We start from the raw sequence: 14,670 nt of genomic DNA on the forward strand, positions 1-14,670 counted from the left end.
AACAGACACTTCCCTGTCCTCAATGAGCTTACAGTCTAGAGGGGGAGACAGACTTCAATATAAATAAATAAATGACAGATATGTACGTGAGTGCTGTGGGACTGGAAGGGGGGATGAATAAAGGGAGTAACTCGGGACAATGCACAGGAGGGAGTGGGAGAACTAGAGGACCAAAGAACCCAGTAGCGGGTTCACAGTAAGGGTGTGTGATTTGTATAAGAGGCATCTGATGGCCCTCGCTTTGGTTATGGCCACTCTACTCTGATCAACCCAGGTCATAAGACACCTTTAAAAGGCTTCATCAACCGTCTGGTGTTCCTTTTGTACCCTTTGAGGGCCAGGCATCATTTCTTGTTTATCTTTCATTCATTAAATAATTTAAGGATATGTACATAAGTGCTGTGGGGCTGGGACTGGTGAATATCAAACATCCAGAAGTCACAGATGCAAGTGCTTAGATGACGTGGAAAGGAGAGTGAGCTGAGGAAAAGATGTTTTGTTTTGTCTGTCTCCCTCTTCTAGACTGTGAGCCCGTTGTTGGGTAGGGACCGTCTGTATATGTTGCTGACTTGTACTTCCCAAGCACTTAGTACAGTGCTCTGCACACAGTAAGCGCTCAATAAATAGGATTGAATGAATGAATTCCATTGACTGAATGAGACCACACCCATGAAAAAACCAGAGGACTGGCACAATTGCAAGAAAAAGCGCAACTATGAATAGACAGAAAATATCCATTGTAATAATAATAATGATGATGGCATTTATAAAGCGCTTACTATGTGCAAAGCACTGTTCTAAGCTCTGAGGAGGTTAGAAGGTGATCAGGTTGTCCCACAGGGGGCTCGCAGTTTTAATCCCCATTTTACAGATGAGGTAACTGAGGCACAGAGATGTCATGGAACGTCAGAGAGCTATTGGACAGTGCCAACCGCAATTGTCTCTGACGAAGAATAGTACTTGTGAACAGGCCAGATCTCTCCCTTCTAGACTGTGAGCCCGCTGTTGGGTAGGGACCATCTCTATATGTTGCCAACTTGTCTTTCCCAAGTGCTTAGTACAGTGCTCTGCACACAGTAAGCGCTCAATAAATACAATTGAATGAATGAATGAATGAATACAGGGTCAAGATTGTGATAGTGTGACAAACTATTAATCAGTCGAAAATATTTAGTGAGCACTGACTATCTATTCAGCACTATTCTAAACACTTGGATGAGTTCAACAGAATTAATAGACATTCATTCAATCGTATTTATTGTGCGTTTATTGTGTGCTTTCATTTCGGCAGAGGGAAACAGTCATTAAAATAGGTTACAGTAGGAGGGGGTAATAGTGCATAAAATCTATAAATATGTAAATATATATATATATGCATATTAATAGTAGTATCTGTTAAGTGCTTCCTTTGTGCCCAGTACTGTTCTAAGCACTGGTATAATAATAATAATAATAATAATAATAATGGCATTTATTAAGTGCTTACTATGTGCAAAGCACTGTTCTAAGTGCTGGGAAGGTTACAAGGTGATCAGGTTGTCCCATGGGGGGCCTCACAGTCTTAATCCCCATTTTACAGATGAGGTAACTGAGGCCCAGAGAAGTTAAGTGGCTTGCCCAAGGTCACACAGCTGACAATTGGAGGAGGCGGGATTTGAACGCATGACCTCTGACTCCAAAGCCTGGGCTCTTTCCATTGAGCCACACTGTTTCTCCATGAGATCAGAGAAGGAGAGGGGATTAAGGTCACACAGAAGCAAGGTCACACAGCTGACAATTGGCGGAGTGGGATTTGAACCCATGACCTCTGACTCCAAAGCCCGGGCTCTTTCCATTGAGTCACACTGCTTCTCTTGTGTAGACACAAGATAATTGGGTTAGACAAAGTCCCTGTCCCACATGGGACTCATAGCCTAAGTAGGAGGGAGAACAGGCACTAAATCCTCATTTTACAGATGAGGAAACCTAGGCATTGAGAAGTTGAGTGACTCACACAAAGTCACACAGCAGGCAAGTGGCAGAATTGAATCCAGGACCTTTGGCTCTCAGGCCTGTGCTCTTTCCACTTCTGTGTTGCATCTCACTGAAGTGCCATGAAGGGTTTGTGAATATTAAGTTCCTACGTGACACAGAAGGGTGTCCAAAATGGGGAGATTACAAATTAAATGGAGACTGTAAGCTTGTTGAGGGTAGGGAATGTATCTGTTATTATATTGTAGTTTCTGATGATGGGGACAGCGGCGATCTGTCAGACATAATCAAGGAGGGAGTTCAAAGTAAGAGGAAGGGCGTGAGGAAGAGTATTGAATCAGGGGAGACAAGGGCAAAATCAAATAAGTAGATTAATGAAAAGAATGACATGTACAAGCTAGGTGTAGTGGAAGAATAGAATAGAGAAATAGGAGGGAGAGAGCTCATTGAAGTCTCTGCTTGATGGGGAGATGAACCGGATGGTGTGACGTTACTAGGGGTTCTCAGCCCTAAATCTCAGTCAAAATAGCCCCAAGAGTGACTTCAGGAACGCCGATCTCCCGTTAGCCTCCACTGGGTTTGAAATCCCTCCAGGTCTTCCATTCTGGAAAAAGCAGGTTTAAGGACCTTCTGCTCAGTAGACCCCAAATCCCAGCTCCCCTATCACTGTCCCAACCCCTTGACTGAAGCCCAAGGTGTCTCTCCGAAGGCAAGATGACTAATCTACCACCTCCGTCCCAGAGCCGGCTCCTCGGAGGTTCTTGGAGAAAGTTCTCTCCCCCACTCTGGAGCCTTCCCACATTCTCTTGTCTCCCAAGCATCTGAGCTTCTCATTCATTCATTCAATCGTATTTATTGAGCGCTTACTGTGTGCACAGCACTGTACTAAGTGCTTGGGAAGTACAAGTTGGCAACATATAGAGATGGTCCCTACCCAACAGTGGGCTCACAGTCTAGAAGGGGGAGGAGTTTTTCCAGCTCTTACTGCAGGCAGGCACCAAGACCTGAGATCTCAAAATGTTTACTGGTTTTTTAACTTGGTAACAATTAAAATAATTCAGTTTCAAACCTCCTTTCCCTGGCGCTAATAGTTTTCCCTCAGCCCAGGACTCTCTCCTCTTAGTCCTTTCTCCTCTTCTCTCAGGTTGTCAGATTTCAGCCTCACCTCTCCAAATCCCTCAAATGCCATTGTCTCTCAGTGTCCTTTCCCCTCTTCAGGGGCAGGAGTCTTCCTCCTCCAGAGTCCTACCTTCTGACCTCAGAACATCCAGGGTAAGCTACCCCTCACCCGGGATAATCTCTGATCTCTCTCTGTGCTTTGTATTCATTCAGGGTCCACAGCTCAAGCTTTGCTTTCTCCCAGGCATATGGCTCACTTCCTCTCACCTCCAAGGTGGCCAAGGCTCTTGTTCTCCAACTCCCTGGACACCTATTTCCTCCCCAGTCTCTACTTCTCGTTGTTTCAGCTCCAAATACTGTCATATGCATCAATAATTACACTTTCCTCAGGAAGGAACACCACAGAGTGACTTTCCTGAGGGTGGTGGCTAGTTGAATTGTCCATCAAGGGCAGCCTCTGGTGATGATGGAGAAGTGAATAGGTGTGGGCAGAACCACTTTTAACAAAACCGATCCAGGCATCAGAGTGATGTATGGACTAGAAAGAGGAGAGAGAGAGAGAAGCAAGAAGGATGATGTAGTAGTGAGGCAAGGATATGATAAGCGCCTGGAACCATTATGGTGGCTTTTTGGATGGCGAGAAAGGGATGGATCTGAAAATTTTGTTGAGGAAGAACAAGCAGGATTTGGCAGCCAGCTGAATGTAGGAGGTGAAATGAAGTTTGGATCTGGGGTTTGGGAGGAATCAAGGATAATGCTAAGTCTGTGGACTTCAGAGTCATGGAAGTAGAGCACGGGCTTTGGAGTCAGAGGTCGTCGGCTCAAATCCCGGCTCTGCCACATGTCAGCTATGTGACCCTGGGCAAGTCACTTAACTTCTCTGAGCCTCAGTTCCCTCATCTGTAAAATGGGGATTAAGACTGTGAGTCCCACGTGGGACAACCTGATCTCCTTGTATCCCCCCCAGTGCTTAGAACAGTGCTTTGCACATACTAAGTGCTTAACGAATGCCATCGTTATTATCATGGGGAAGGTAGGGGGAGGAGAGAATTTGGGAGGAAAAAGAAGGTATTTGTTTCAGAAATATTGACCATATGTTATCTACATGAAAATCCATATGGAGAGAGGCCAAAGGAAACGCGAGATTCTAGATTCATTCATTCATTCAATTCATGAGGTGAGAAGTATCTGGGAGTCTTCTGCATAGGTGGAACTTGAAGACTCATGAAGATAGGGAGTGAGTGTAAAGTGAGCGGAGAAGGGGACCTATAAAGGAGCTCGGAGGGGTGTCTACAACTAGGGAGTGGGAAGACTCAGGCAAAAGGCACAGAAAAAGATCTGCCAGGAAGGTGAGAAGAGAAGCAGGAGGGAACTGTGTCCATTAAAAACCAAGATTAGATGGTGTTTCCAGGAGAAGGGAGTGGTCCACAGTGTCAAGGAGGAGTAGGATAAAGTAGCCTCCTTTAGATTTGGCAAGGAGGAGGTCATTAGTCAGAAATAATTAATGCTCTAAAATTGGCTCATTTTCAGGAGGTGTTACACAATTTCCTCCGTCATCTATTACATCTGTCACAGAATTTCACTTCTGAAATTCTTCCAGAATTGTGTAAGATGTGCTCCATCACTTTATTACCCTTTTTCTTCAATCTTATTCCTCTTCTCCCTTTATAGTTTTTTGTTTTGTTTTGTTTTGTTTTGTTTTGTTGACTGCACTAAGTTGGAACCAGTAATAATCATTTAAAATCCTGATTGTTTTTCCTTCTCAGGTTAGGCCAGAAATATCAATATCACATGAGACTCATCTCTTCAAGATAAAGATTAAGAGAAGCAGTGTGGCTCAGAGGAAAAGAGCACAGGCTTTGGAGTCAGAGGTCATGGGTTCAAATCCCAGCTCCGCCGATTGTCAGCTGTGTGACTTTGGGTAAGTCACTTAACTTCCCTGTATCTCAGTTACCTCATCTGTAAAATGGGGATTCATTCATTCATTCAATCGTATTTATTGAGCGCTTACTGTGTGCAGAGCACTGTACTAAGTGCTTGGGAAGTACAAGTTGGCAACATATACTGATGGTCCCTACCCAACAATGGGCTCACAGTCTAGAAGGGGGAGACAGACAACAAAACATTCAGACTGCGAGCCCTCCGTGGGACAACCTGATCACCTTTTAACCTCCCCAGTGCTTGGAACAGGGCTTTGCACCTACTAAGTGCTTAATAAATGCCATCATTATTAGTATTACTATTACACATCAGTTGAGAACAATATGAAATAACTGAGGAGCTAAGCAAGCCTGTAGGAAATTAAGGATCACTCAATCAGAAGTGCCACACTATGGAGTGTACCCTGAAGAAACTCAAAAATTAAATACTATTATTATCACCCAGTAGGATTTGAAGGTAGAATGGAAACTCACTGTTGTCCTGAGTGACCGAGATAATTGTTCATTCACTCATCCATCCATTCATTCAACCGTATCTATTGAGTGCTTACTGTGGGCAGAGCACTGTACTAAGTGCTTGGAAAGTACAGTTTCAGCAACAGAGACAATCCCTGCCCAACAACAGGCTTACAGTCTAGAAGGGGGATACAGATACTGAAACAAAAAAAAAACCCAAGTAGACAGGCATCAATAGCATCAATACAAATAAATAGAATTATAGATATATACATATCATCAATAAAATAAATAGAATAATAAATATGTACATATATACATAAGCATTGTGGAGCGGGGAGGGGGGTAGAGCAGAGGGAGGGAGTCGGGCGGATGGGAAGGGGACTGAACCTTAACACTGGAAACAGTAAACTAAAATCAACCTTAGTTCTTAACAAAATCTGCTTATTGGCTATCCCTGAACCAAACCGTATCTCCTTTGTCAAACGAGAACCACAGTATTTCTGGGAGTAAACAAATGCCTTTTAAGTTGAGTAGAATCAGTATGTTTACAAGGAAATTTGGATCCATTTAGATTTGAGTTGTTACAAATGAGGCAAACATTAAAAATGCATCATTGCTTCAACCCAGGGGGAAACTTGCAATTAGGGACTGCATCCTGAGTCAAGTGAAATACAAAGCCACACCTCTAGTGCCTCAGAAGTTGTGGAATCAGCCCAGAATGACTCACCCTGTGAATTCCTTATTGAGTTTAACAGAGGCATCAGAAAGTTCGTTTGACCATTGCTGTTTGACCTCCTGATGCCTCTTAGACTATTTATCATAATATATTGTTTCTTAGAGACCAAGATTGGCTTTATCAAAAGTTAAGGTGAAAACCATTTGGCTCACCAACCAAGCTCAGTTATTTACTTAAGCCTGGAATTTCAAATGTAGGCATATTGTATTCTGAAGATAAAGTCTCTCACAAAAGCTCTTAACCACTTGTTACAAAGATTCTCTTGCTTCAGTAGAAACAAAGCACCCATTCCCTCCATTAGGACAGCTGCAAGACAGCAACACAAAAAAAATATTCATAGCAAAGGAGAGCAGAAGGAAGAAGAAGGTTGTAATGGGGAATAGTTTCAGGGTGGTAGGTGAAATAACTGAGGATGCCTAGATTGACATTAGAGGAGCAGAGCGTGGGGGCTAGGTTTTAATAGGAAATCGGAGAAGTGAAATAGAAAGGGGCAAGGTAACTGAGTGTTTTAAAGCCGATGGTAAGGAATTTCTATTTGATGCGGAGGTGGAATTGCAAAAACTGGAGTTTATTATTTATGTCTATTAATGTCTGTCTCCTCTAGACTGTGAGCTCGCTGTGGGCTGGGAACGTGTCTGTTGTTGTATTATACTCTCTCAAGCTCTTAGTGAAGCAGCGTGGCTCAGTGGAAAGAGCACGTGCTTTGGAGTCAGTGGTCATGTGTTCAAATCCCACCTCCGCCAATTGTCAGCTGTGTGACTTTGGGCTAGTCACTTAACTTCTCTGGGCCTCAGTTCCCTCATCTGTAAAATGGGGATTAAGACTGTGAGCCCCCTTTGGGACAACCTGATCACCTTGTAACCTCCTCAGCACTTAGAACAGTGCTTTGCACATAGTAAGTGCTTAATAAATGCCGTTATTATTGTTATTATTATTATTATTATTACCGTGTTTTGCACACAAGTGCTCAGTAAATACGACTGAACGAATGAATGAAAAAATGGAAGTTCTTGAGGAGTGGGAAACCTGAACTGAATGGTCTTGTAGAAAAAAATGACTGGGGAGCAGAGTGAAATATGGACCCGAGCTGGGAGGGAAAGGAGGCAAGGAGGTCAGCAAGGAGGCTGATGGCAGTAATCAAGGCAGGTAGGATAACTGTGCAGATTAATGTGGTGGCAGTGTGGATGGAGAAGAAAGGGTTGGTTTTAGTGATGCTGTGAAGGTTGAATCAACAGGATTTGGTGATATTGAATATGTGGGTTGAATGAGAGAGATCATCATCATCATCAATCGTATTTATTGAGCACTTACTATGTGCAGAGCACTGTACTAAGCACTTGGGAAGTACAAATTGGCAACATATAGAGACAGTCCCTACCCAACAGTGGGCTCACAGTCTAAAAGGGGGAGACAGAGAACAAAACCAAACATACTAACAAAATAAAATAAATAGAATAGATATGTACAAGTAAAATAAATAGAGTAATAAATATGTACAAAAATATATACATATATACAGCTGCTGTGGAGAAGGGAAGGAGGTAGGATGGGGGGATGGAGAGGGGAACGAAGGGGAGACGAAGGAAGGGGCTCAGTCTGGGAAGGCCTCCTGGAGGAGGTGAGCTCTCAGTAGGGCCTTGAAGGGAGGAAGAGAGCTAGCTTGGTGGATGGGCAGAGGGAGGGCATTCCAGGCCCGGGGGATGACGTGGGCCGGGGGTCGATGGCGGGACAGGTGAGAACGAGGTACGGTGAGGAGATTGGCGGCGGATGAGTTGAGGACAATGCTAAGGTTATAGGCTTATGAGACAGGGAGATTGGTTATGCTGTCTACAGAGGGAAGCAGCATAGTCGAATGGAAAGATCGTGTGTCTGGGGGCCAGAAGAGCTGGGTACTAATCCTGCTCTGCGACTTGTCTTCTGTTTGACCTTGGGCAAATCACTTAATTTCTGTATGACTCAGTTATTTCATCTCAACCTGCGAAGCGACCAAAATTCCATTAGGAATTTCTCCCATGATATACACTTTCACAACACTGATCAGTTCATCTCCACATAGCCCATTCTCAAAACACTCAATTCATGCAACCCTTTAGCACCTTAAAACAGAATCAAGATGTTCTCTGGTCATTATCAGGAATTATCGGTCCCTGATAACTGTGGGTCAGAGCCAGGCCACATATAGAGATGAGTGTGTCAGGGACCACAGTCTAATCAGACGTGGGTGCCTTCTCATTTGGATGGACCGAGAACATATCCCAGAGAATGAAGTGACGGTATATATCGTTTCATTCATTCAATTGTATTTATGGAACACTTACAAAGCGCTTGTTTACAATAATAATGAACAAATTCCCTGCCCACAAAAAGCTTACAGTTTAGAGGGGGAGACAGACATTAATATTACTTCAAAGATCTCCATCACCTCGCCCCCTCCTTCCCTTCTCTCCTTCTCCAGGCCAGCCCGCACACTCCGCTCCTCTGCCATTAACTCCCTCACTGGGCCTCGTTCTCGCCTGTCCCGCCGTCAACCCCCGGCCCACGTCCTCCCTCTGGCCTGGAATGCCCTCCCTCCTCACATGTGCCAAACTAGCACACTTCCCCTCTTCAAAGCCCTACTGAAGGCTCACCTCCTCCAGGACGCCTTCCCAGACTGAGCCCCCCTTTTCCTCTGCTCCTCCACCCCCCAATCACCCCAATTCCCTCCTCCTGCTCTATCCTCTCCTGCTCCACAGCACTTGTGTACATAAGTACATATTTATTCTTCTATTTTATTAATGATGTGTACATATCTATAATTCTATTTATTTATATTGATGCTATTGGTGCCTGTTTACTTGCTTTGTTTTGTTTTATTGTCTGTCTCCCCCCTTCTAGACTGTGAGCCCATTGTTGGGCAGAGATTATCTCTATTTGTTGCCAAATTGTACTTTCCCAGCGCTTAGTACAGTGCTCTGCACACAGTAAGCACTCAATAAATATGATTGAATGAATGAATAATATAAATAAAAATAATAATGATAACTTTGGTATTTGTTAAGCGCTTACTATGTGCCAAACACCGTTCTAAGCGCTGGGGAAGATACAAGGTAAGCAGGTTGTCCCACATGGGGCTCACAGTCTTAATCCCCGTTTCCAGATGAGGTAACTGAGCACAGAGAAGTGAAGTGATTTACCCAAAGTCACACAGCTGACAACCGGTGGAGCCGGAATGAGAACCCAAGACCTCCGACTCCCAAGCCCGGGCCCTTTCCACTGAGCCAAGCTTAGCCCAGATATCTTAACCCTCCTCCTGTCACCCCTTATTTTCCCAGAAGTCCAGCATACACCACCTGGACGTCAAGGTAGATCTCCTCCACACTGAGGGATGGAGTTACTCAATTTGATGGTGAACACATAGGAATCAGCAAGACTCATAACAGGCCTATACCCTGCATCAAAGCCTCAAGACCCTGCAGGGCCATGTATGCTATAAGGAGCACCTTTTCAAACAGGGAATTGTTAGACTAGGCATCACGCCATGCCTTAGAACCAAACATGATGGGGACCACACATGAGGAAGCTCCTCTCCACCACGATCCACATTGGGCCCTACGGTCACCCGGGGAGACATGGAGTAAGACGATTAAGCAGTGTGGCTCAGTGGAAAGAGCCCGGGCTTTGGAGGCAGAGGCCATGGATTCAAATCCCGGCTCTGCCAATTGTCAGCTGTGTGACTTTGGGCAAGTCACTTCACTACTCTGGGCCTCAGTTCCCTCATCTGTAAAATGGGGATGAAGATTGTGAGCTCCACATGGGATAACCTGATCACCTTGTATCCTCCCCAGCGCTTAGAACAGTGCTTTGCAAATAGTAAGCACTTAACAAATACCACCATTATTATTATTATTAAAATGGGGATTAAGACTGTGAGCCCCCCGTGGGACAACCTGATCACCTTGTAACCTCTCCAGTACTTAGAACAGTGTTTTCTACATAACACTTAATAAATGCCATCATCATCATCATCATCATTATTATTATTAAGCTGGGGAGGGGGAACCCGTCCCAGCCCAGGGACTGAAACACTCCCATCTCCTCTTTCAAAGGGAGAAAGGTTTCTTCCTCCTGTCTTCTCCAATGCTGCTCAGCGGACTTCCTCAAGAGATTATGTAAAGGGCCAGTCAGGGGGCTAAATCTCAGTATGTGTACTTGCCAAAAGCCTCAAAGCCCTAACTGAAAATTCCCTTTTCCCCTGAGGGGCTGGGAGAACAAGGAGGTCCTTTAAAGATAACCACCAGGAGTAATTCCATGGCCTCCTATCCACAGCTCTCCCAGGAAGATGAAATCCTGCCTGGTCCTTGTCATTTAGGGTCTGGGAGTTGGATACTTCCCATGGCTTCTTTGTTATCTATTTTATTTGTTTGACTATTTGCAAACAAACATAAGGCCCGTTCACTTAATTTGTAGTCTCCTTAATTAAGTCCCTCCTTCCTGTCCAGCAACTCTCTTATCACAGACTTCAAAGACCACTGGCTAACAGGGTTTCCCAGGCTAATCCTGTTTTAGTTAACCTTTAATAAACGTTTTGAGAGTTGGGGTTTTACATGGAACTAAACTCCCCTGTGAAAACGAGATGCTGCCCCACTCCAGGTTTTTTCTCAAGAAATCCCCGTGCAACCAGTTAGGGCTCCTGGCCTCTAACACAAATTCCTTAAGTTCTCTTTTAATTCCCATTCATGATAAATTCTCCCAGTTCAATCTAATTATCTTTTTGTGATTTCTTTACACCAAATTTCCATATTCCAATTTATCCAAAATTAAAGTGGAAAAGAGCACATGCTTTCCTTAAATTCTTTTCCCTTAATCTCACATTCAGTTCCATAGAAAACTTATCAAGGCAATTTCCACCTTATTCAATAACAATAATAATAATAGTATTTGTTAAGTGCTTACTATTCATTCATTTAATTGCATTTATTGAGCACCTAGTGTGTGCAGAGCACCGCACTAAGTGCTTGGAAAGTACAAGTTGGCAACATATAGAGATGGTCCCTACCCAACAACGGGCTCACAGTCTAGAAGGGGGAGACAGACAACAAAACAAAACATGTGGTCAGGTGTCAAGTCATCAGAATAAAATTATGTGCCAAACACTGCTCTAAGCATTGAGTCAGATAGTAGGTGTTCAGAATCAGGCTTCCCCCAGATATCTGCATCTGCGGGGTCGCCGTAAAAGACTCCACAGACTTTGAGTGGGTAACAGCGTGGCTCAGTGGAAAGAGCATGGGCTTTGGCGTCAGAGGTCAGGGGTTCAAATCCTGGCTCTGCCAATTGTCAGCTGTGTGACTTTGGGCAAGTCACTTAACTTCTCTGTGCCCCCAGTTACCTCATCTGTAAAATGGGGATTAAAACTGTGAGCCCCCCATGGGACAACCTGATCACCTTGTAACCTCCCCAGCACTTAGAACAGTGCTTTGTACATAGTAAGTGCTAAATAAATGCCATCATTATTATTATAACAGGGAGGTTTCCCTGGAGACACAGTCCTGCTGGTCCTCTGACTTCAGAATTAATTCATTCAGTCATATTTAATGAGCACATGCTGAGTGCAGAGAGCTGTACTAAGCACTTGGGAGAGTACAATATAACAATAAACGGACACATTCCCTGGCCACGACGAGCTTAAGGTCTAGAGGGGGAGACAGATATAGATATAAATTAATAAATAAATTACACATATGCACATAACTGCGGTGGGACTGGTGGAAGGGATGAATAAAGGGAGCAAGTCAGGGCGATGCAGAAGGGAGTGGGAGAAAAGGAAAGGACGGCTAAGTTGGGGAAGGCCTCTTGGAGGAGATGGGCCTTCAATTATTCTTAGAAGACCAGTAGAGTGATTGTTGGATTTGAGGAGGGAGGGCATTCCAAGACAGAGACAGGTCGTGGGCGAGGGGTTGGTGGCGAGATAAACGTAATGAAGGAAGAGGAAGAAGGTTAGCACTAGAGGAGCAAAGTGTGCAGCCTGGGTTGTAGTAAGAGGCTGCAAGGGGCTAGGTGTTTGAATCCTTTGCAGCCAATGTGAGGGGTTTTTAGGGGATCATTAGGGGGTCTAGTTTATCCTCCAGGACTTGATTCCGGCGTTCGAGTATACCTAGCTCCCTTTCTATCTGTGCTGCTGATTTGGGATCAGCTCCTCTTGGTTCTCTTTCAGTTCATCACAGGTGGCTCTGAGGCAGCCGTCTAATGCCCAGCGCCTGGCTGCTTTTCCGTTTTCTCTTCTCTTTCTTAACCTTTTTAGCCGCAGCACACTCAATGAATCTAGTCCAAACCACATCAGGATTTTGACTGAAAGTTTCGACCCATTTCTTGTCCCTTAGCAGGTTGGGAATAGCCCTCTTCCAGGGTTCTCCTGCTTCTCCCTTTTCCGTCACGATCGCCAGGCGTGTCCGGGCTCCCACTTTGGGCACCAAATCAGCGTCATGTTCTGTGTAGGGTGGAGCCAGGACTAGTGGGTTACTTTGAGATCCGAGGGGCCTCAGAGAGGCAGATGGAGGCACAAGCCAGTAAAGTTCTCCAACCAAGGCTTTATTTACTAAAGTGCAGGTGTTATGAGGATTTAGCTCCCCTGTGCTAGCTAGCAGTCAGTTACTTTTGCAACAGGGATCTCTGCTAGGTATCACGGTGTGGGCGTCCCCTTTGCACCAGACAGAAACGCGGGTTCTGGCCAGCTGGAATTCCGGCCCACTGGGCTGCCCCTCTTATCCCTTCATGGATCGCAGAAGTGCTCCATATTGTCATTTGGATTACTGCATGACAGCCCACCCCAAATCATTTGGCAGCTTCTAACTGAGCTCCACGCACATCCTGGGTGCCAGGTCTCATGGGGACGTGTTCTCTCCATGCGTGTCCCAGGCGGCTGTCCACGAGGGTGACACTTTCATTCATTCATTGAATCATATTTATTGAGTACTTACTCAATAAAGTACTGAGTGTACTAAGCACTTGGGAAGTACAAGTTGGCAACATGTAAAGACGGTCCCGACCCAACAACGGGCTCACAGTCTAGAAGGGGGAGAGTCCTGGGGCCACGAGAGAAGTGTTTATGTGTCATCTCACGCGTGGGGACTTTCATCTGGGAAAGGCAGGCCCCTGGTCAGGATTATCCAACCCAGGGAAATCCTTCCACTTGGTCTGGTTTTAAGGTCCCAATTGTCACAGTTCAGAGACTGTGGGGAGTGGGGGGGGAGGGAAGAGTTATGTGGGCAGTGTTCTGCGTACTAATCACTCAATAAATGAAAATGGTGACGATGACAGCAACACACAAATGTACACGCTGTTTGACAAAAAATTTTCCTGTAGCTTCCTAAGGGATAATTTTAATAAAGCATGCAAACGTTGCTCAGATCATCTATTCATAAATTCAATCTTGTGTGAACAGCAAAGACAATTCTTTGCTTCACCTAAATTGTTCGAAAAGCTTTTTTCAATGAAAAAGAGTGTGATAACTTTAGCCAGATCTCACAGAGTTGATGATTAAGGTTTGATACTTTGCCTTTTTGTTTACTATTATTTTCAACGCTGTCATTAATAATTTATAAGTATTGTCATCACAAGTAATAATCATGATAATGGTATTTGCTAAGTAGTATTTGTTAATAATATGTGCCAAGGACTGTTCTAAAAGTGCTGAGACAGATACAGGATGATCAGGTTGGACATAGTCCCTGACTTGCCTGGGCCTCATTGTCTAAGTAGGAGAGAAAGCGATTATTGAATTCCCATTTTACAGATGAAGAATCAGAGGCACAGAGAAGTTAAGTGATTGACACAACAGGCAAGCGGAGGAACTGAGATTAGAACCCAAGTCCTCTGGCGCAGAGGCATGTGCCTTTTCCATTAGTCCACACAGCTTTGCTGTTTCCTTGATGTTCCGAGCCAACGGTAGTGATCATTTTTCATATAATGATCATATATTCATATAGTGATCATATAATGATCATAATTTTCATTTTTCATATGATCCGCCCTTTCCTCTCCATCCCAACCGCTACCCTGCTCATTCAAGCTCTCATCCTATCCCGTCTGGACTACTGCACCAGCCTTCTCTCTGATCTCCCATCCTCGTGTCTCTCTCCACTTCAATCCATACTTCATGCTGCTGCCTGGATTATCTTTGTCCAGAAACGCTCTGGGCATATTACTCCCCTCCTCAAAAACCTCCAATGGCTACCAATCAATCTGCGCATCAGGCAGAAACTCCTCACCCTGGGCTTCAAGGCTGTCCATCACCTCGCCCCCTCCTACCTCACCTCCCTTCTCTCCTTCTCCAGCCCAGCCCGCACCCTCCGCTCTTCTGCCACTAATCTCCTCACGGTGCCTCGTTCTCGCCTGTCCCGCCATCGACCCCCGGCCCACGTCATCCCCCGGGCCTGGAATGGCCTCCCTCTGCCCCTCCGCCAAGCTAGC

Source organism: Tachyglossus aculeatus, chromosome 9 (genome assembly GCF_015852505.1).
Source record: "Tachyglossus aculeatus isolate mTacAcu1 chromosome 9, mTacAcu1.pri, whole genome shotgun sequence".
In the NCBI taxonomy this organism is placed as follows: Eukaryota; Metazoa; Chordata; class Mammalia; order Monotremata; family Tachyglossidae; genus Tachyglossus; species Tachyglossus aculeatus.